The sequence below is a fragment of the Ambystoma mexicanum genome, chromosome 2q (assembly GCF_040938575.1).
Source record: "Ambystoma mexicanum isolate Mex_15411 chromosome 2q, UKY_AmexF1_1, whole genome shotgun sequence".
NCBI lineage: Eukaryota > Metazoa > Chordata > Amphibia > Caudata > Ambystomatidae > Ambystoma > Ambystoma mexicanum.
Window position 1 is genome coordinate 1,032,513,322 of NC_090924.1, and position 20,898 is coordinate 1,032,534,219.

The 20,898-nt window shown below is 43.7% G+C and overlaps 1 protein-coding gene across 4 annotated transcripts in view; it reads left to right on the forward strand.

Annotated features, from left to right (window-relative positions):
• The window catches only part of SLC25A40 (solute carrier family 25 member 40), a 964,848-nt gene that overhangs the window by 731,505 nt on the left and 212,445 nt on the right, over positions 1-20,898 (forward strand). The gene's annotated exons all lie outside the window — the stretch shown is intronic.

Genomic DNA, 20,898 nt, shown 5'->3' on the forward strand with positions numbered 1-20,898 from the left:
GACGTCGGGTATTGAAATGATAGGCGAAATGGGTGTAGAATGAGACTGAATGAGGGCCATTTGCTGCGGGGTTATTTGTGAGCAAGCCGGGAAATCGAAGTTACTCTTCCTTAAGTGCAACTTCTTACTCCACCGGTAAACACAAAGAAGACATCCCACCCTGCCCCTCCCCTCCCTGCTCAAAACAAACTTAAATAAATCCTTTAACTCGGAAGAGCAGGACGCTCTGCCCTGCCGTCAGTTGTCCGTGTGGGCTGTGCTGTAGTTGCCGCGTCTCCGCTCGCCCATGTCGTTTGGTCCGGACTCATCGCTCAAGTTGCTTAAGGCGTCTGTAGCGACGAGCGAAGAACCAACAGAGCAGCGCACCGAGGCAGACTTCCGTCGATTTCGAGCGGAAATGACAACTCGGCCTACTAATGACGATAACATTACGTCCGTAAAGCTTGGAAATGTCATTCCAGAAGGCAATAACATTCTAACAATAGAAAGTTTAAAACTTGTAGAAACGCCAGGTAAATCGAAATTCCAAACTGAGAGAAATACACAAACTCCTCCAACTGTCATTCCAACACTGGCTAGTAGCATGGATTGGTTAGCAGCAATGAACAAGCTCAAGCACTTGAAGAACCATGATCCCGACTAGACGCCATTAGCAAAGAAATTCTCATTAACAGATATGAGTAAACTCAAATGGCATTGGAACTTGAAGATCTCTAAAATCCAGGAGAAAAATGTTCTGAATACAGAAAAGAAATCAACTGGCTTTACCCAAAGTATGTCTGATGAACAGCTCCAAGTTCATCCGGGCTCTACAGGAGTCACGGATGACGACCTATTAAAATCAACAGCCAATATCAGGGGAGAAAACATTGCCCCGATTATACTTGCAGCTGATAGGAAATCGATGTCGTCCCGCTCCCATGATATCTGATACAACAGTGATTACCATGGTTGCGAGATCTCACACTGACCAGGAGGAGGCTGAAAATTCAGTACCCTCCCATCTGATTGAAAAAATCATTTATTCTCTCAAAGAAATTGGATTGGAGGCAGAGGCTAAAATGTCACATCACATCCAAATCCCGATTGACAAAGAACAGGAACAGAACGAGCCTGAGCAACCACATAAGGAGAATTCAGAGGATCTTCCCACACTAGTTGAAATTAGTCCAAGCAAAGAAACACTGTCTGCTATGTTAACCAATGAACAAACATTGGAAAACTATCCCTGAGACACTAAAACAACTACTGAGCACACTGATCTGTATAAATCGATGGGTTGTGAGCAACAACAAACTGATTTAAAATCAAAAAAGTATACTGATCTCAAACAGACCAACTGGCCCACTAGAGTCAGAGATTGTCTGGAGACGAAGGTGGTAACTCGCCCTTGGAATGGAAAACACACACTGACAAACAGTCATAGTCCGCAAACACGCCATCCTTTTCATAACTCTGACTCCTCGCCCTCAGACAGTTCGGAAAGCCAAATCGGGTGCCACAGTACTGATAAAACAGGGTACATAATGAGAGAAAGAAGACAGATGACCTCACATTCTAGATCTTAACAAAACTCTGAGGTTAGACACGAAGCTGAAAAAGGAATTCATACTTCAGTAATCTCGGCTGTGGCGATTACTCTAGCTCCGTATTTAAAGCTTTAGGAGACCTTAAGCGACTGTTACAAGGACCTCTTGACTCTGATGGCCCTAATGAACTCAAAATTGATTCATATGGAAAATGTTATTGAAGCCATGAGTGGAAAAAAAGGCAGCGAAAAGGAGCTGGAACAAGTCATCTTGAAATCATTAAAAGATGCAAATGCTGATTAAAAAAGCATTTCTGGAGGGAATTAAGGTAATAGTGGGCCAGAGTAAACCCACATCTATAACAACAGAAAGAGGATGCGATCTGTGTAGTGAAAAAACAGCAGAAATGGATGCCCAAAAATCTGCCGATACTGTACATATGATAAAAATCACAAACAAACCTGACACAGAAAGTGAAATTACTGAGGACACTTCGCAAGGCTGTGTTGATGAAATTCAGATCTCAAACCAATCTTTACCACCAATGAAAATGTGCCCGATAAAAATGGTAGTATAAGCCATGGTGCATGGAAGCGGTGAGAGTTATAACTTCGATGACACCGACAACAAACATACCTACTACTTCAGAAGACAAGTCCATTGGGAGCTTGAAGGATATACATGTAAACCCCTTCTCGATCTTTAAGAATGGTCAAAAGCAAGCGAAAATAAATCATGTGACTCAAGAAAATTCTTACGAACAGTTTTGTCTGCAGCCAAAATGGAAGCTAAACAAGCCAACGTTCAACCGAAAACATCTAAAGTGAACCAACCAAAAACAAAACCGAAAGAAACCTGACAAGATACCTTACGTAATAACATCGGGTTCCCTCCTGGAGATGAAATGAATCCAAGTCTAATTAGAATTATTGGACTTATCAACATATGAAGATGGAAGCTCAGATACCCCGATTAAACCAAAACGGATAGTATCTATAATCCCTGAAAAAACTAATGAAAACGAGAATGTGAAAGAAACACAAACTGCTCCCAAATCCCATCGCTTTTTTGCATTAAGTGATAGATGGGATACAATCAGCTCTATTGAGCCACAAACACTAAAATCCGAGGATCAAGTTGGCTTGATAAACCAGTTGATTGAACATTCCACTAAATTTCAATCAAGAAAATACAGCAATACACCAAAAGAACAACAAACAAATAACAAAAAATGGCAAAAATCTACAACGCAAAGAAACAATGTTCAGAAAAAGTGGTAGATTGCAACAAAAGACTGTCTACTTGTAGAACGAATCTGAAAATCAAACGATGGATTAATTTTAAACCGCTCGAATCTGATGACTCTATTGCACCACATACCGAGATTAAAAGTAGTTTCCTCCAAAGACATAATAACGGTAAGCTTTCCAGATGAGAAGGCAACTGATAAAATCATCTTGTCTATGAGCTCCCCGATCTTGCTGGCAACAATCATGGATGCAAGGAATGACCTTCACTCGCTCGGCTTTGAAGTCGAGGTGATTGACATGATGAACCACACTCAAAAGCCTGATAATATCTTCCACTTAACAAAAGTGAGAAATACAGACCAAAAGGACCTCTCAGGGTTTGGTGAAGGAAGTGGAAATACTGGAATGCAGGAAATGACTGTCCCAGAGAATCAACCGCTAAAGATCAACAAAGATCTTGACTGAAATCAATCAGTCGAAATGGGAACAAAAATGAATCTCCAAAAAATGCAAGTAACTGTACAACAAAAAAATAGAAACAGCGTTCCCAATATGATTGTCAGATCGAATGAGGTAGAAACAAGAGCAAAGAATGACAACTCCTGGGACTGGCTTGCAGCAGCTCTCAACTCGAATCACCATGAATAGAGCCAGGCACTCTCAAAAATAGGTACTTGGAACACCCAAGGGTCAAGTCACCTGTTTAATGATATATGTCTGAAAATACTAGAAGCTGACATAACATGTCTACAGGAAATTTGGTTAAAAAAACCACCACACCTAGATGGCTACACCATTCACCTAAACCCAGCAAGTGGTGGAAAAAATTAGGTAGACCCTCAGCTGGTCTAATGCTACTGATAAAAAAATAGTAGAAACTTTCAAATCACCCAAAGAAAGAACCTAAACCCATATATTCAGATCATAACGAGTCAACACAACAATAAGACCAGCACAGGTAACATCGTAAACATAATGAACCTGTATTGGAATCCATACGCAAAAGAGGGACTGACTTTTTTGGAAACAGTTACTGACTTCATCGACTGCGCACTGGAAGACGACCCAAATGCTGTTTTTTTCATCTGTGGTGACTTCAATTCAAACTGTCCCACAGAAAACCAAAGTGGGAAGCAAAAACATAGGACTAGAGAATCAATGAAGGACAAATGAGGAAGAGGATGGTTAGAAGAGATGAAGTTTAGTGACCTTCATATGTTAAATGGCAACATCGAAGGGGATATCCCGGCAGCCCCTACTTGGTCGAATGGCAAAACTCAAGCAACCCTTGATTACGGCTTTGTATCAGGCAACATATTATCAAATGTGATAAGAATGAAGGTTGTGAAGTCGGGATATAGCCACCTTGATCCACTCTTTGTGACCTTAAGAGGACCAGTGACAAACCAAAGGCCTGGATGGCACCAGAAAATAGAAGCAGAAGGAGGAGCAAACAAAATACGCATTCGCCCAGAAGACTCTGCTATCATAGTTAAAAAGTTAAGACTTTCCTTTAACATCAATGAAAAAGAGGTGGAGTATGAACATACATTAACAGCCTATAGAGAAATCAATAAAGGTCTATTAAAACCAAAATGTATTTATGCGTATGTTTACAATAAAAAATTGAACAGAAAAAACAGTTAAGAAAAGATATAAAGACACTTAAAGAAACATATCCACTCAACAATAAAGATCATATAAAGAAAAGGCTGAATGTATAGAAATTGGATAAAGAATGAAAAGGCACCAAAAACATGCCAATATCCATCTCTGCTGTCAATAGCATATACTTTTGGCAACTATGGAAAGAAAAAGGCGAATCATCCACCTTAATTCTAGATAACCCAATACCAAAAGAGACATGGACATACCATTTTGAAGCACTACTCGGAAACATGGATGAAAAACCACTACGATCTTGAACAATTCCAAATTATTGTTTAAAACTCCCCGATGGCTACTCGCTTCTGATAAAGAGGAAATTGTAAGCCTAATTAAGAGGTCCAGTTCATCGAGGGCACCTGGCCCAGACGGGTTATCTAACGCCATCATGCAAGAAGCACCTGAAAACTGGCCCTTCTTTTGTGAAATCCTCTTCTCAAGTATATATGAGGGAAAATAAATGGAAAACCACAATAATAATCCCTATCTTCAAGCAGGGTGATGGGTATGAGGCCAAAAATTACAGACCAATAGCGTTATTAGACGTGATATGGAAGATTTTTGCTCTGGTGGGTTTAAAAAGGCTTAAAGAATGGTTTAAAGACTCACATTCGATTGATGTCCACCAAACTGGATTTGTGAGTGATGTAGGATGTAACTTAAACCTACAACTTTTAAACCTGCTGAAACATCGTGCCAGTAAAAACAAAGAAAAAATCTACCCTGCGAGCGTCGATTTAAGACAGGCCTTTGATATTATCAACTGCACTGTGCTTTTGAAAAAACTAAAAGAAAAGGGATGTCCAGAGAACTTATTGGAAGACATACAGGAATTGTATTCAAATACAACCCTACAAGTAAGACTGGATAGACATGGTAACCTGGAAAAAAATAAAAATTGAACCTCAAAAGGGCTGAAACAGGGTTGCCCGTTGGGAGCAACCTTTCTTAACTTCTTTAACCATGATGTTAAAGTAGACCTAACTAGCAAAAAACGTTTCCACCGAAAATAAATGGCAGAGAAGTAGGATGGCTCCTCTATGCAGACGATACAATCCTGCTAGAGATGACTAAAATTGGCCTGCAAAGAAAACTCTTACTACTTCAATTGAAAGAAACCATCATAAGATAAATGCAGAGAAAACAGTCATGGTATATGGAGAGACAGGTAATCAAAAACATCTGAAAAACACCTGGTGGCTCGATAACGTAAGACTTCATACAGTCAATGAAATGAAATATCTTGGGGCACAAATAAGCACATACAAAAGCGGAAGCTCATGGATACAAAATCTATGGAAAAAGACACAACAGTTTACTGCACAAGGTAGCGCCATGGATAAAAGATTTGGTACGTTTTCTTTGATGCCGATCTTGAATTTTTACAAGCAGAAGGTGAGACCAGTTCTAATCTATGGAGCGGAAGCCAGTCCAGATATACAGAAAGAGACATGGGACCGCCTAAAAGGACATTTTTGGAAGAAGATTTCCAGCTCCCTCAGGCGATCCCTGTTGCCATCATACTTCACGAACTAGGTCTCAACTCTGCATTTGCCGTAATTCAATGGAATAATCTTGCACTATATAGGAAAGCCAATAGAAATCCAGGCCCCCCACAGTTCATATTTCTAAACAGCAGTGGGACCAGCGAAGGCGATACTTTCATCAAGAACTGGAAGTTAAAATGTGACTCTGTTCGCTGACATGGGTTTATCAAAAGCAACCCTCTGCAACAATCCAATTTTAATAAAAAAGAATATACTGGCAATTAATTGGGATGCTATAACAAGCAAAAGACTCTCTTCAAAAACCCATTCTTTGAACAAGAACTCTGTGGGTAATCTAAATCCAACAAGAACGTATCTGAGAAAGTTCCCAAACAGTCTTGATTGAAACCTGCTAATGAGATTCCTGCTAAATGTCTTGCAAAATAGAACTACCTTAAAACGATATCAAAAAGAGGAATCGGATAGGTGTAGAGTTCATGACAAAGAGAGTGAAACATTGAAGCATCTTTGTCTTTTATGTCCGAATCTGAAGGATTTAAGAACTATTCATTTGCTGAATGTAGTATATAAAAGAGTTGAACTAGATGCAGAAAAATGGTGGGACTTGATATATGGAATGGACGACCATAAAGTGAATTATGCCATTACCAACTTTTTAAAATCACTGTTCCAAATCTTGGAGACTAAAAAGTGTCATCCATAGTAGCGAATGCAAAAATACATAGACATTAATGGAATGTTGTATGATAAGTTGACTGATCCCTTTTTTTCGTTGAGATTTTATTTTATCTTAATCCTTAAGAATTGCAAAGATGATATATGTATTTTTAATGAAGATGAGGAAAGAAGTAAAACTGAATAAAATTGTAAAAGTTTGTAATAAATTATATACAATAATACATATTTTTTAAAATATCCGCCATGAGGTTCTCCAAAGTCACACCACCTGTCTCCGTTGGTGTGCTTAGATCCCACTGCTGGTCTTGGGTCTGCTTGGCTGTTTTAGGTTTGGTGCCTACATACGTTTCCATCCTCTGCTGGCCTTTCACCATTGTGCTAAAGGTCGTTTGAATGACTAAGGTGGGTGTGACCCCGTCCTCCTCAGTCGGTTCTCTTGTTAAATTCCTTTTGGCATCTTACTGGTCAGCATGCCCCTTTGGTTCTCTGTCTCCCTATTGTTCCTTTCAATATGCGCCGATCTGTTCCCTGGTGTGTGTCTTGGGCTTTATGCTTGCCCGTTTATCTGTGGTCCCCCCACAATGGCTGTGGGCTGCTCTTGGTCTCACTGCGTTGCCTCGCCCTACACTTGGCGCTCTGGGGAGTGCTCCACTATCTGCTTTAATAATATTTAATAGTCTTCTGACCCTCTCGTTCACCCCAAGTGTCTGATTATGTTCACACTGTCTGGCCCGAGAGATCCCGTTAACAATGCCTTCAAATGGTTCCCCTCATGCCGGCCTATTTCGTGGGTGTCTCGTCATGTAACGGTATCTGTTCGCTTTCAATCTAGGCCTCCGATTGTCATGATGTGCGGTTTGCACTGTCTCCGCTCCGCGTGCTGTGGCCGACTGGAAGCGCAATCTTGGATCACTCCACTTAATAGCGGGGGATCACTTCCCTGACTCCTCTGTGCCGGGTCCTTCTCCACTCAATTCCAGGCTCTGTGCGGTAGCTGTTTTCTCCTTGCGGTCCGCGTATCAATTTCTCTGGTTTCCCGTCTGAGGTTCCCTCTCTGGTCTGGCTGCCATTTACTCTTTTTAAGCTGAGTCACCTCTCCGATGTCTCCTCCCACCGGTCTGAGCGATTCAGCTTCTGCGGGCTCCTTGGTGCTAGGTCCCGTGTAGGTTGTCCCTTTATGCAGTGAGGCTCTCTGATGAAGCGGGGGGACATCCTTAGCGCCCCCTGGGTGTCTCTCTCACCGCAGATCACGTTGAACAATCACCGGCAACGCTGAGGGGCTCCGATCAGGAGAGTGGATGGTCCGCTTCTGTTGTGGTGTTCACAGCGCTGTCCCTCCTGTGCCCATATGTTTCTTCTTGTATGTTCTGTTCCAGCTCGGCGATCTTGGCAAAATGGCACTGGGTGCGCTTCGCTCCGAGCCAATTTGTACTTGGATTTGCCTCTTTTGCAGCCTGCCAAGTAGCACATTACATTGGGTCGACCCTCAGATTGTGTATTCAATGGAGTTTTTAGGTGAAAAGTGGCCGATTTCAGGATATATTTAGTCAGGATATTGACGGCCACAGCCGAGCGACGAGTCTTAGGTCCTCATCCTCACACTGCTCAACAGCGCCCCCAGGAAGGCTAGCAGTTAATGCAGTTTGAGCTACCTTCAGGGCTCAAGGCGAGGGCACACACGACTGTGTCCATCCACGTTTTTCAGGTTGCAGACGTCATCCTCCCCGGTTATTTTAAAGGCTGTGTGTAACACGAGAAACATTTACTGTCAACAGTAAAGCAGGGCAATTTGTCCCTGCACCATATAACCTGATGAAAAAGAACACACAACTAAAGGTAAAATGTCACATTTCGGGACTGCATGTTCCAAGGAAAACATTAGTATTGGTTCTTGGAGTTTAAGACATGCACACCTTTTAAGGTTTTCAAAACAATATTAGGAGAAAATATCCTCCCTTGGTTTTTTGTTGGGTTGATTTTATGAAAGCAAGTACCATTCGTCCTGTGCGATTTATTTGTATGATTATGGAAAGGCAATTGAATTAAATTTGCATATTTCACCTTGATATGCTATTTTCTGGTCATGTCACTCCTATTGCGTATGTTAATGAGTCCCCCAATTTTCTTTTAGGACTTTACCCCTGGCTACAATTGTATGGAAGATAAGGAAAGTAACAAAAAGCAGAAGCAGTAGGGGAGAGTGGGCCATCAAGCAGTGTTACAATAGCAGAACACACTCCGATGCAGAGTAGAAATGCCCCCCATTTGCCATGGAAGCAGTAAATAGAATACTGGATTCTTTGGTGGTGCACTACCTACGTATTGTTCTCGGTGAATGCAAACAGGTATTAAGCAAGTAGGTCTGGATGTGTAAACGTAGAGGGTCAGGACAAAAAAGTCTTGCCCTATACATTTACAAATTCAGATCTAGGGGGTATGCCTATGCTTTTTATTGTACATTTGCATTTGAGGGAGTTCACAATGCTTCCCCTTCATAATGTCTGCCCAACCTTTCTCCGTTCATTTCGAGAGATGTTTGACTGACCCAAATTAACCTATTCTGCACAAGAAACCCTCCTAGATGTTAACCAAGGCTCTGGTGACGTGATGTCATATATAACCTTATTCAAGCAAATAGCCTCAGAAAATGGTTGGCCAGAATCTGCTCAGTTTACTTTATTCAGGCATGGACTCTATGATGACCTCAAAGATTAACTTGCGGGAGATCCCAAACTGATGATCCTAGTGATGCAAATAGACTTTAGACTTCAAGATCGGGCGTCAAAAATCAAAAGAAACTGTCAACCTCCTCCAAATTATACTACAGTGGACATGCACACTTCTAAAACCAAACCCACGCAGTTGGGAAATGCAAGAGGACCTTTGTCGAATGAAGAACTCAGACATTTGATGGATTTAGGTTTATGTATGCATTGGGCTTCCAATGTACATCTCGTTCGAGAATGTCCCCTGGAACCTCCAAGGCGTTCAGAAAACAAGTATTTCTGCACAAAATAGGGACTACGGGTCAGGAAGTAACTACATTCGGTCCCTTCGAATCATTATTTTCTACTAACAATGTTGGTATTTCACCGATTGTATTACGTATTTCCCCTGAGGTACAATCTAATGTTATTGAAACTACTGCACTTGTCATTTGTGGAGTAGCAGTGTTATTTATGGATACCAACTGGGCACAAAGACATGTAATTCCCTTGATAACTAAAGCAGAAGCTCAACCGGTAGAGACAGTTGATGGAGAACCCGCTACTTCAGGTCCTGTAACTGCTCATACTTCTCCATTACGGATGTGGATTAACAAGCATCAAGAGACAGCTATATTTGACTTGATAAAAGCCCAGGTGTCCCATTTGTATTAGGGATGCCATGGCTTCAGCTCCACAGCCCTGCTATCCATTGGTCAGCTCATAGTGTTTTTGGGTTCCTCATTTTGCACGGAACATTGTTATGCCACTGACCTTACTCTACAAGCTATTTTGACCATCAAACCAATTCAATCTACTGTATCTGTAGGCAATATAAGTCTAGTACCTACAGCTTATCATGATTTCATGGACATCTTCTCTGACCATCCTATCTGGTCTTTACCACCTCACCGTGACTATGATTGTGTCAGATTTAACACCTGGATCATTTGTCCGGATGTTCATCCTTTCTGAACCTGAAAAGGCGGCTCTCCTTGAATACCTCCAAACCTACCTTCTGAAACAGTTGATAGGTGAGTCTGAAGCCCCTGTGGAGCCTCACTCTTTTTTTGTACCCAAGAAAGGATTGTGATGAATTGTGCCCATGCCGTGACTATAAGAGGACTCAATAACATCACCAGAAAGGATATATACCCTCTTTCTCTCATTCATGGCATACTTGAGGCAGTCCGTGGGGCTGTAATCTTCACTAAACTTGATCTCCGGGGAGCCTACCATTTAATCAGAATTAAAAAGGGTGATAAATGAAAAATAGCTTTCCGGACCCCCTTTGATCGCTTTGAATATAGGGTTGTGGCCTTCAGACATACTAATGCACTTGCTGTTTTTAAACATTTTATTATTCATATCTTCTCTTATCTACTCTTTCATTCCATGATCATTTACATAGATGACGTCTCAACCTACTCCAGAAACCAAGAAGTTCAATCATTTCATGTCCAAAAAGTCTGGTCACACCTACGAGAGAACCAACTTCTGGCTAAACCAGAAAAATGTCTTTTTGGAGTTCCAAGAGTACCCTATTTAGTTTATGTACTGTCTTCTGCTGGAATTCAAATGGATGGGAGAAAAGAACATTGCTATTCAGAAATGGCCTATCCCTAGGAACATCAGACATCCAAAGATTTCTTGGACTGTCAAATTTCAATTGGAAATTTATATTAAATTATGCTTCTATGGTACTACCCTTAACACGTCTCTTGAAGAAAGGTGCACCCTTCATTTGGGATTCCTCTGCTGAAAAGGCTTTTCCTTTGTTAAAGACCTCTTCCACAAAAGCTCCAGTACTTTACCAACCTAATTCCTCCCAGCCATTATTCATAGAGGCTGATGCCTCTGAAGGAGCCCTTGCAGCTATACTCCTACAGGAACAAACCGATGAGATGGAACATCCTTTGGGCTATCTATCACACACTTTTTCCTAAAGTAAACAGAAATATACTGTACTTGAAAAAGAGCTGTTGGCTATCAAATCTGCATTTAAAGAATGGAGACATTTGATATTTGGAGCCCAATATCCAGTATAAATTAGAACTGACCATAACAATCTACGAGCATTACAAAACATGGAATGCCATAATAGCCGACAAGCCAGGTGGGCTTACTTTTTTGCTGAACACTGATTCTTCATCAGATACATACCCGGTACTGACATCATCGTGGCTGACGTCTTGTCTAGAAAAGAAAAAAATCCTATGACACGACTCAGGTATAGGTCACACTACTTTGTGTATCACATCAACGCATTTCTGCAGAAACTACAAAAGAAACATCTCACTAATAATCCTATGATTTCCCAGGACGATTCATTTTCTACAACTGATGGTCTAGTCTTTAAGGAAAAGCGGGTAGCGATACCCAGTACTGAACTTCAGCATATTCTTCACTCTCTGTCACGATAGTAGAATTGCAGGACATTGTGGTATTGTATCTACTCAAAATCTAGTGCTTAGAACTTTTTGGTAGCCTATTGTAAAATGTTACGTATGTCAATATGTGACCACTTGATTTCTATTTGCCTACTACAGCTACTTTTGATAAACTTCAACAGCCTCAACTCCCTTCCCGGCCTTGGCAAATGATCGCCACAGACTTTCTTGTGGATTTACCTTGTTCACAAAGGTGTACCACTATAATGGTAACTGTAGATGCCTTCACAAAACAAGCTCATTTTGTTCCCCTTCCTAAGCTTCCCACTGCGGCTGTTGTATTACTGGAAGAGATAGTCCGTCTTCATGCGTTACCATCATATCTGATAGAGGCCCCTTACAAACCTCTACATTTTGGTCCATTTTATGTTCCTGTTTGGGTATGCAGCAGACTTTCTCTTCAGGATATCACCCCCAAACCAATGGATTAACCGAACATTTGAACCAAACCATGGAGCAATATTTATGTTGTTTTACCACCTCTCCACAGGACGATTGGGTTTTCCTACTGCATACTGCTGAATATTCGTATCGTAATTCTTTACATTCTTCATCAATTTGGTCTAGCTACGCACATAATGTTTCTCCTGCTCTTGCATAGTCTCCAAACTACATCTCAGCACCCATCCAATACAGGCACTACCCAAGACACATTCCACAGCACCTATGCCATAAGAATGCAGCTATCCCCATGACAAAATGTGTTCTAGCTGCACATATAATGCCTCTACTGCTCTCACATACTCTTCCAGACTACTTCTGAACAACAATCCACTACAAGTACAATGACACACTGCAACACACCTCTGCCATTAGAATGCAGCTCAGCCCCATGATAAAAATGTGGTCTAGCTGCACACATAATGTCCTTCTCGCATACCCTCCAGACTACCTCTCTGCATCCATCCACTTCCCTGCTCGACATGGGTGACTAGCAGGGACTTGGCCACCACTACCTCCCTTTGTATTGGCTGAAATGCACATACTCATTCTAGTACTCTCTGACAAATTTCCCATACCTGGACTACTGTCCCCCAAGGGCATTCAATCTACAGCGCGTTGAGACCATGCCAATGGTGAAAAGGGCTATATTAATGACAATTATATTACTAATGTTCCCATTTCATTGTGCTTATGGATTTCACCTGCGTTGAATCGGATGATGTCATCACTTCTTTCCCAGAGGTAGCCTCTCCTCATGTGGCCAGGGGACGGCAGCCGCTACCCTATCCTGACCCTCGAGGTGGCTATTTGAGGGAGGATCCCATATGGGGAGGCAGCCCTCAGGGGGGAAGGACAGGAGTCATCAGATGAGACATGGCATCTCCCTTTCCCTTTTAGGGCTATCCCCTCCATTCCTCATACCTTGATATCATACTGTAAAAATCCCCTTCAACAACCCACAAAGTCTCCTGACAATATACTTCCATATTCTGCAGCAAACAGAATGACAAAGACTGAGATAAGAAAGAGGACTGCCCAAATGAAGATGACTAGACTGAACCAAAAGGAGCAGTCTAGTGTTTGAGGAAGCTGATTGGCTCCAAGCATCTCCCTTCCTGGAAGCAGAAGTTTAAAAATGAAACAGCTGAAAGCAAGAGGATATCTCCTCCACGTACCGACTCAAAGCCGGAAATAGGCGTGACAAGCAGTGCGGCAGCAGCGAACCGGAAGAAGACGGCATCCCAAGCTGAGACGTTATCCCAAGAGATCTGAAGTGGTGGTGGCGAGAGAGGAACCAACCAGGACACTCCGACCAGGTGGGTGCACCGGGGAGCAGAAGGGACTAGAGGTTGTGACCGGAGAAGACCGCCAGCGAGGAGAGGAGAAACCAACAAGTAGGCTCTGTACTGGCCGCTCGTGAGAGCATTGCAAGTAGCCATCAGAGCTGCCAGAGAAGATGCCAGGCGGGAACGGAAAGCTGCCAGAGAAAGATGCTAGGTGGGAACGGGAAGCTGAGCCGGGCTTTTGTTAAGAAGGATTTCTGAACTCTGTCCAGGAGGGGCAGAGGTTCAGAAGGCCAACCTAGTTTCTTGGAACAGGGTAACCTCTGGACAAGCCAGACCAATCAGGATAGATATGGCAGGCGGTCAAGACTAAGTCTCAGGAGGGGTGAGGGTGACTGAAGGACCTCAATGAGCACACAGAGCAAGGACACTTACAAATTACTCCAGAAAGGTGTTATATTAAAAATATAGTCACATTTATTACAAGGCCTTTGTAATACAGACTATAGCAAAGAATCACAGTAACACTAAGTAAACCAATACATCACACTCAATACAATATATATTCAAGACGAGGGGGGTCTAAAGGGATGACTACACGAAATATGTTAACATCCTAGAGGGGAAAGAAACGGGCAGTGCAGTTAATCTTTAGTCCTAATTCAACATCAGTTATTCACCTACGAGGCAGTCCAAGCCCTAAGAAGAGTGGATCCTTGTGCTCAATAGTACTTGTGTGCCAATGCACGCGGTTGTTCCAATGGACAAAGCAGGGTCTCTTTAGGCGTCTCTAGAAGCTCGGGAAGGTGGATAAGGTGATGAAGAATAAGTTCCCAATATTCAAGAAGAACCTCCCCTTGAAGGCAGAGGCAGTTCGAGAGTTCAGGATGGAGTCGCTATTTTGCAATAGCAATGGACAGGAGAGGGGCCCCCAGGGGCCACTCATGCGTAAAGTTGGGCTCTGGCGCTAAGGGGCCACCGATTGGGGTAAAGAGTACTCACCGGTCCCTGAGGCAAGGAGACCCAAACTTCAGCAGGTTAGTGCAATTCGGTTGCTGGTTTGACAGCGACAAAAAGGACGTCTCGGCACCTTTTAGTTCTTGAGTTCTAGCGAGGATACCCAAATGGGATGGTGGCGATTTCTCCACTCTAGGTGGATGAATCGCCCCAGTTTCACTGCAGCAGGCTTCAGGGGCAAGAGAGTCACAAATGCAGCAGACTTGCAAAGGACGTTGCCGCAGCAGGGCAACATGGTAACCGCGTTTACTCGGGTTCGGGCGCACTCCTCTCACTTCAGACCTGGGAATGCCAAGTGTACGAAATTCGGTGTGAGGGTGCTGTGGACACAGAGATAGCAGTATACCAAATTTTGAGGGCTTCCTCAAAACAACGGCGGGAACAGAGCAAAGGTCCTGAATAAGCTGGTCAGCCCGCTGGTCAGCCCACTGGTTGGCCCAGGGACACTTCCAAGAAGGCTTACTTGCAGGTTTTGGTGACGGTGCCGAGAATAGTTGGTCCCACTATTCCAATGGGTTGAAGCGTCTTCGCAGACCTTCTAAGACGACCAGATGCAGAGGGGTCCCACGGGACGACAGCGAACTCAGGGTGCCAAACCTTCCAGCGGGTCAGCAGCAGTTCCTCGACTCAGCTTTGTAGTTGCAGGATACTTTTATCCTATCCGTTGTTCAGCGAGAACTCAGGAGATCGACATGGTAGTGGTGTTTCCAGCCTCCTCTTATCCAAAGTTACCTTCGCGCCAAAACGGAGAGGACCCAATGGGAGATCTGCTCACAAACACTCACTCCATACGTGGACCAATCAAAGACCACGGTAGTCCCTGGCATTCAGGACACTCCAGACTCTCTGGCACCCAGGATGTGTATTGGGACCAGACATCCGAGCCCACATCCTGGAGGCACACACAAGGCATGCAGAAGCCCGCAAAACCATTGGGATTCGCGGGAAAATGCATGACCAAATAAGGACTGGCTCGGGTCAACTCGACCTGGGGAAGGTGAAGGGGCAAGATGGCCAAAGGACAGGACAAAGAACCTTGTGGCATGGCCATTTTGGAGCCAGGCCACCTATTTGTGCCAAACACGTTTAACATGGCAGGAAAGGGTTCAAAAATAATGCGAAACGATAGCTGCCACCAGTCCTGTACATGACACTTCTGCACAGTTCATAAAAAGTCCAGCGAGAGTATTTAGGGCCTTTGGAAATTACTATAGACCCAAGTGTGCTGTATAGTAAGATACATTGCACACTTGTTACATGTCTCCCAGTACTGACTGTCTTAAGGGCATGTCAGTTTCCCCATAAAAAGTGAGCAAAAGCCCAGAGTAGTACACCTGAAGGCTGTGCTTCTCTGGCAAAGTCAGTCAGGTATGTCTAAACAGCAGCAAAACGTTTGGGGGTTGACACCTGGAGGGAAAAATACATACACATAGGAAATCGTTCCTAACAGCTTTGTTTCTGGGTGGAGTGCAAGGATACGTGCCGCTGTCAGGGGAAAGCCTCCCGAGTATCGCAGAAGCAGAGAGGAGCCCCCTAACGAGAGCGACAGCAAACAGATATAGAAAGTAGTACCAGTGAGCCCACGGTGGATGGATGGGAAGCCAGGGCTGAAATACAGAGACTGAAAAGAGTGAACTAATTAAATAGAGTGGACAGCAAGGGGTTCCTAGTCAATTAGTTGTCCTCTTCACAGTCACAGTACTTAAGGAGAATTGAAAACAAGTAACATTGTAAAGTCTGAGAAAGAAAGGAACTTGGGTAAGACACATGCCCCTTTGTCCTTAATTTTGATGAACAGTGAAGCACAAAGTCCTGGCAGGAGAGTATACCAGGTGTTCTGCGAGTCTGTGACCTGCACCCAATTTGTTTGAAAAAGCTGTAACAGAAAACCTGGCAGGAGAGTATACCAGGTGTTTGGCGAGTCTGGGACCCACCTGCAAGTTGCGTTGTTTTGAAAGAAGAATCCCAAGGAAGATTCATGCCTTTAGGATTGTGAATTGCATTGTAAGTAGAAAAGACCTGGAGAAATGAATAATTTGCTCTGGAGTGGATTGCAATACCAAGAGGAGGGGGTTATCCTCTTGCACTATAACGAAACTTGGATATATGTATAAACTTGTGTTGTGGTGGAGAGAAACTTGGTGTCTGGAGTAATTCCCTGGAACTGTGAACAGTATCCATTTTTAACTTTTGTTGGATTGGTACCTTTTTTGGTTGAACTTGAACATTTGTGCACTTTCAGAGCCAAAGACACTGACCCTAGCACCTTTAGTGTTACTTTTAGAATGTGAGGGCTAGGATAGGATTTTGGACACAGGACATGTTTGCTTTGGGCATCTTGACACAGGACAGACCCTTAGTTTTGGTTGAGGTAGGGAAACCCCTCCTAGATTAGGGACAGTGAGGCATTTTCCAACCCCCTTTACAGTTAAATAAAAGTTTATACCAATCACAATGAGTCCTCTGTGTCCATGTCTCATTCTTGGTTCATCACACATCCCAAACACTTTCCTCTTCATATACCTTCTGTGGATCAGCATGTCACCTCCATACAAGAAGGGACACAAACTCACTCTTGAACAACTACAGCATATCCATGAACAGGTCAAACGTACTGCAGACAAACATCACTCTCAACGGCCAGAGTATGTTTTTGGGGACAAAGTACGGCTTTCTACCAAATATCTACGTAAAAGATTGATGCCTTCCAAGCTTCACGGCCTTAAGAAAAATGACTGAAACCAAACTGACTGCAAACCAACACACTTTATTTATGTAAGCAGATAATAGCTGATCTTCTGAATGTAGAACAAAGATACAAAGTAAATGAGTTCAGAATCCTCCCTCAAGACTTTGGAGTGGAAAATAAAGGTTAATGTTGGTTTCCAACTAACTGCCTGCCAAATCCCTGTTCATAGACACATCCTTGGCTTCAGTTCATGAAGCAACCTTCCGTGTAGTAGATTTTCTTAGTACCAAAAGGGGACGAGGGCCTGGCTATGTTCATAAGCCAAAACGCTGGCTACTTTCCTTTGTGCTAGGCCTGGGTGAACTTTACTGGAAAAGAAAACACATTTTGGGTGTTGCATCAAGGACAAAACCTCAGAAAAACATTTGGAAAGGTTTTTCTGAAGTTTTTCCACATAGCCTAAATGGAGCCCCAAGAATTGGTCCCCTCCCACCGCCCACCCGCCCCGTTCAGTCACAGGCAGCTTTCAGAGAGGCAGTAGATTATTGCTGGAGGTAGGCCTATGATATTTAGGCAAGTTTAGGGATAGTTAGAGTAGTTGTATGACAAAGGGTAGGGAGAGGTAGTGAGAGACTGAGATTTAATGTTGATTTTTTAACAGAGGACTGAGTGACATGTTCAGTGGTGTGTAGTGGCTGAATAACACTAGTACAATAGCCAGATATTTAGGGAAGCAGCTAGCACACTAGTCGGTGTCCATCTCTTGGAGCATGTGGAGGAGACACATGGCATCGGGTGACAACTGGGATGAGGAGCTGGACAAGCTGAGAATCCTCGAAAGCTTATCTGAGAGACTTTGTGGGTGGATTTTACAGGGAGGGAGTAACTGAGATTCGGGGAGGCAGGTGACACACCAGTCATTCTCTATCTCTTGAAGTGAGTGGACAAGACACGTGCCATTAGTGGCACTTCGGAGGAGTAGATGGAAAGCTGGAGAATCCAAAGGGCATCTTGTGGGAGGGATTACACTCACCTACATTTTCTGGTAGGGAGCAGCAGATATTCAGGGTGGTGGATGGCACACCAGTCAGTGTCTGTCTCTTTAAATGAGTGGACAAGACACATCTCATTGGGTGACACCTGGGAATAGGAGGGGGAGGTGCTGGGCATACCCGAGGGCAGCTTGTGGAAAACGTATACTCACCTGAGTTTGCTACGAGGGAGCAGTACCAAATCGAGGAGGTGACTGGTGTCAAACATTTGGACACATTTTTAACAACATGTCTGCACTCAAACAAGCCAGAAGCAGGGTGGGATATGCTGCTTGTGGTATTTTCACTTATGCAGCTTCCTTTGCGGTGTGCTCTAGGGAAGCCTGAATTGATATGGTCTTTTGAAGTCATCATTTAACGCAGGTTCAACGCCTCTAATGGCAGAAACATGATTCCTGGTGAAGGTAGAGCCAACATGGCCTCACCCCAATATACAACCACCGTTCAAAAGAGCACTAATTGATGCCAGGTTGATTATGCTCCACCCACTCGACATATCTGATCTTATCACCTCTAATAATCTAGACCTCCTAGTCGTCACAGAAACCTGGCTGCATGCAGCAGCAGGCCCAGCACTCTCGCCAGCCATCCCAGACAACTACACTATCTTCAGGAAAGATAGAGCAGAGGTCAAAGGGGGGGTGGGAGGGAGTAGCCATCATCGCTAAATGCTCCCTGCCCCTCGGAGTAATTAACATCCCACTCTCCCACTCAGGGGAACTACTATCAGTCAAATTGACCCTATCCAGTACCCACCACTCTCCTTCGAGGAAGATACCTTACACCTCCTCTCATCGGAGGCTAAACCCTCCTCCAAAATAGTCTTCATGGGGGATGTAAATCTAGGCTTTAATGACCCCAATGACCTCAACACACTGGCTTCAGCCAGCTCACTATAAACCTTGTGCTTTACTCAATGTATCATACACCCCACCCATGACAAAGGCTGTACCCTCAACTGGCTGGCAGACATCAACAGCAACATCACCATTTCATCTAACATGCCTTGCCCCTAGTCGGACCACAATGTTATTTCCTTCTCCATCCCTTTGAACAATCAACCCCTGACCTCTACACCACCTCTACCGTCCTCCATCACCAGAAATATCAGAAATCTCACACCAGCGAGTCTCCTGCCGCTGCTAGACCCTTTGACAGCCCAACTAACCTGGAGTGATGAACCCAATACCACGGTTGAACTATACAGCCACTCACTTTTGAGGAAGTGGCACCACTGAGCCAGCAGAAACCTAAAGAGGCAACTCACCTCAACGCTGGGTTTACACCTAACCTCAAAGCCCTGCGCTCTACCAAAAGAGCAGCCGAGAACACATGGAAAAATCACCTGGCAGCTGCGAACAAAATTAGTTTCTCCTCCCTGGCAAAATCATACAAACAGGCTATAATCCAAGCCAAAAGCACCACGTGCAATTATAGAGTTGCCAAAGCCAACTCAGTTACGCAAGAACTCTAAAAATCTGAAAGAACTCACTAACTAACACGGAGGCTCCACCTGCCCCAATGACCTACACACCTCCCCCCACCTCACTGACAGATTTGAGTTCAAACCGATCTCCATCTTTGACGTAACAAAAATCAAGGGCTTAAAACAATCCAGATGTCAAGGAAACATCTGCCCAGCCCCAGTCATCAAAGACTGTGCAACAGAGCTTGCCCCATTCATTACCTCACTTATTAACTCATCCTTCTCCTCTGGCACTGTGCCTACCAACCTATGAGATGCTTGGGTCCTACCACTTCTCAAGAAACCTACCTTGGACCCAAATATACCTACCAACTACTGCCTTGTCACTGCTGTCCCCTCCCTACTTACAATATTGGACAGGGCTGCTTACCTACAAATCCAAAACGTCCTTGAAGCAAATAACCTTTATAGGGGTATGTCAATCCAGATTCCGACCACGGCACAGAACGGAATCCGCTCTCCTAGACTTAAAAATTCAAATGGATGAGATAAAAGACAACGGTAAACTAACTGTCCTCCTCTTACTAGACCTCTCAGCAGCCTTCGATCTGGTGGACTATACAATTCCATGCCAGCACCTCTCTTCAGCAGTTCACCTCTCCCCTAAAGCAATAGCCTGGATCTCATCCTTTCTAACGGAACAATTTGAGTTTTTTCCACCTTGGCTTCTGCCTCTCGAGCCCTAGTCACTTGCAGAGTCCCTCAAGGCTCCTGTGTCTCGCCAACCTTTTATAATATTTTCACGAAGCCCCTCTTCGACCTGCCCATCTCAGGCACCTATGACACAGACTCCAACACACTTGGTAATATGCACCAAGCCATTCAAACCTGGATGGTGGCACATTCCCTATGCCTCAACGACAAAAAGCTGCTCCTTATTGGTTCACAGTCTCTATTAAACAAACTTGATGGAGCCTATAAATCCTTCACCATTGATGGTAACACCATCCCTGTCACCAAAGAAGTAAAAACATTAAAGGGTCTATCTAGACTCCTCACTATCTCTAACTAGACAGGCTAACGCAATTGCCTTGTCAGCGACTTATACTACTAAACTCGTCGATGCTTGCAGACCCTGCCTCTCTGCAGACAACTGTATCACAATTGCCAGAGTGCTGATTGTCTCTAGGCTTGACTACTGC